The following is a 3,701-nucleotide window of genomic DNA, read 5'->3' as shown; positions in this document are numbered from 1 at the left end:
CAAAATACCATGGTCGACCGTGTCAAAAGCTGCTGAGAGGTCCAGCAGTACCAACACCGCTGTACCGCCTTGGTCTCTTATTATTCTTATGTCTTTGGATGCTTTAATAAGGGCAGTTTCAGTCCCATGGTATTTCCGAAAACCATACTGAGTATCATCTAACTTCTTGTGGGTTTCTATATACTCAGTTAATTGTAGGTTCATGGCCTTTTCCACCACTTTGGCCATGAACGGGAGGCTGGCGATGGGTCGGTAGTTTTTTAATTCTGACTTATCGGCTCCTGGTTTTTTTAACAGTGGTTTGAGCAGTGTGGTTTTTAGATTAAGGGGATATATCCCTGAGAGCAGGATAGAATTGCAGACTTGTGTCAGGACTGGTATGATCGAGTCCATCACCGGTAAGAGTGCCGATAGTGGACAAGGATCCAGCTTAGATCCAGCTTTGATTGTCGACACAATTTTTAGTACTTGATCTTCTGTCAGTGGTAGAAAGTCCGTGAAGGATGAAGTTACTATCGGTATTGAGTCTTCCTGACTAATGTTGGAATACTTAGTCTGCGTGATTTTTGCCAGAAAAGGTTGATAAATATCATCCACCTTCTTGAAAAATAAGTCGGCCAGGGCATCACACATGTCTTGGGTTTGAGGTGGGGTCAGGTCAGGAGTATTGCCCGAGAGCACTTTAGTTATATCACATAATTTTTTGCTAGAGTTCTTTGCCTGCTCAATTTGCATCATATAGTACTCTTTTTTCGCCTTTATAATCATGGCTTTGTATATTGCCAAAGCATCCTTGTATTTAGTTTTACTTGTTGGATTATAAGACTTTCTCCATTGTCTTTCCCAATATCTATTCTGTAGTTTTTGTGCTTTTAGTTCATCAGTGGCGGCTGGTGACATTTGAAAGTGGTGAGGCGTAAAAGTTGGGGGATGAGTGTTGCATTGTGAGGGAGCCAGACTGACTTAAGGCGGGTTTGGGGTGGGGTTGAAGGACTTCCCTGTGAGAAAATGTTGAAAAAAGGAGTGGTAAATGGAGTATTTTAAAGCAAATTTGAGCAAGCAAGAAAATCTATTGTGAACATGAAGTCTTGAAATATTAAAATAAGAAAAGAATTGCGAAGAACAAAATGGCATAAAAGTCTACAGAGTCGACTTTATCACCTTTAAACCTGCAGGCACGTAACCTCGCCTTTAATGCGAAAACCAGTGTCTGCATATGTTTTTTTTAAAACTGCATTATACACTTTCAGCACTGTAGCCAGCTCCTCCGTTTTATTATTATTATCTTATTTTAAGAAAAAATGATCTAACTGTCAGGCGAAGTCAAGTAATAATATTTTGGGGAAAATCCAGTAAATCAACCAAAGAAAGAGAAATGAATGTATTGCACAAAGGTTCCGTAGTTATTAATATGGTATGCAGTCAAGCCACTCCATTAAGATAAAAAAAGATGACCATTACTTATACATTGTTCAAACTAGGTTCATAAAAGACAATAAAAAGAAGCACATCTCATTTACTAACGCGCACACTTATTTACCTAAATAAATCATCATGATGGTTTCTCATTGTGGGCAATGAAATGCCGGTTCTAAAATTCTATAATTACCGGCGAGCAGCAGTCATGAATCATTTGGGGAGATAAGTGTGCGTCTGATACAAGTGGAAGCTGCAAACGTAGACAGAGAGCAACAGAGGTGTGCCCACTCTAGTGCTACCGAGATCCGACCTCGAGATAAACAAAACTGACTCCATCCAAAAGAGAAAACAACATTTAACTGGCACATTGTAATATCACACGTCTTCCTGGTTTTCAGACTAAGCATGCAGGCTGGATTTATTTTTTAATCTATGTACAAGTGACAAATCAACAGTCACGGCCAGCATGACGGGTAGGGTGGAAATGGGGTCATCGTGGGAGCATGGGGGGGAGGCGGGAGGGGTTTAATTAAAGAAAATAAAACTTACCGTCTCGGCCTGCATTACGGGGCAAAGAAATACGCTGAGGAGAGAGAGTATGTTCGTGTACATTTCTGGTAGTACCAGCAGTGGGGATACTAAAGTTACAGACAGCAGGTCAGGTGCTTGGTGGAATTTGTGTAGGCTTGCTTAATGCTACCTTTCCTTTCAGTCACTGTAAAAACGTTAACTTAACTTACGAGTATGAAACCTCTCTCGGAGTGTACTCGATAGATGACGTCTTCCCACCGACGCAGATTACAGCAAGCACCAGGCGGTCCATCCGTAGTAGGCACAAACTGCTGCAAGTCAGTCACGACGACGCACGAGTCACATGGTCCACTCTCCTTACCTTCTTGCTGATGATACTTTCACTATCACTACTTCACTAGTTGTGTGGCAGCACTTGTGCGCCACGCGCGGTGACATCACTGCAGTTTACTGAGTTTAGGGAAATGGCCAATCACAAACGACATGGCTGATTATAGCCATATGTGATTGGCCATACTGTGCGGCCCTCAGCCAACACCCACGCGCGGTCCCATCCTGCTGCAGCAGCCAATCCTGGCGCAGCGCTATCAGCAGTACTGCGCCAGGATTGGCCTACGAGCAGGAGACTACCTGCCCTAAATAAGCCCGGGGCCCCGGGTCCTGCTATGTGTGTGTGTGCTAGAGAGAGGGGAGGGGGAGGGACGGGCTACAATGTGCGCATGCGCGGGGAAGTCAAAATATTGAAGACTCCGGGTTTTAGCTTGCGCAGTCACTGCCTGCTGCTTGTCTGTGCGCTGCCTGCCTATCTTTCTGCTGCAGCCCCGCCCCCCATGGCCCACTACCTTATGGATGCCCGATTCAGTCGGGCTGGTACCGGAACGGTCGCGCGCAGTGCTCAGGTGCCTGACAGTTGCGCATTTATTTTAAAATAAGTTAATGATTGATTGGCAGTGCGGGTGCAGTCGTCCATGGCATGGGATAGTGGGGCAACGCCCCAACGCCCCCAATGGACGCACCGCCACTGTAGTTCATCCGTGTACCATGGTGTGGTAGGGGTGGACCTGTTCGTCGATAATTTCTTGGTGGGGGCTAATGAGTTCATGGCATGTCCCAACCAGTCGTGGAGTTGTTGTATGGCCAGGTTGGGGTCAGTCGAGATTAGCGGGCGAGTATCATCCAAGTGGTTTTTTAGGTCCCGCTGGTTGACATTGTGCCACGCTTTAAAGGTTATAGGCTGGGGAAGAGAAATATCTGTGACTGGTTTTTTATCTATAGTCAAGGTACAGAAAACCGCATAATGGTCTGTCCATGGCAGCGGAAGGATGTCACGTACATGGAGCCCCTGGGCACTTGAGAATATGGCGTCCAGAATGTGTCCAGCTTGGTGAGTAGGTGAAGTAACCAGCTGATGTAACCCCAAGACTTTCATATCCGTAATGAGAACTTGAGTCTCCTTGTTGTTATTGTCGTCTAGGTGGAAATTCAGATCACCTAATACTGTGATCGAATCTTCTAGTGCTAGAGATTCCAAGTGTGTGCTAATACTCGTTAAGAAGCCAGTTTTGACTCCTGGGGGCCTATATATAAGAAGCCCTTTAAAGTTGAATTGTTGGCTAAGTTTAATAGAAAACATCATGGCCTCGCACGAGGTATCATGTATTTGAGTCACTATTACCTCCGGGTTTTCTCTAGCTATAATGGCGATCCCTCCACCTTTCTGTCTAGGTCTATCTTTCTGTCTAGGTCTGTCT

Source organism: Lissotriton vulgaris, unplaced genomic scaffold, assembly GCF_964263255.1.
Source record: "Lissotriton vulgaris unplaced genomic scaffold, aLisVul1.2 SCAFFOLD_5015, whole genome shotgun sequence".
Taxonomy (NCBI): Eukaryota; Metazoa; Chordata; class Amphibia; order Caudata; family Salamandridae; genus Lissotriton; species Lissotriton vulgaris.
Note: the sequence above shows the minus strand (reverse complement) of the source record.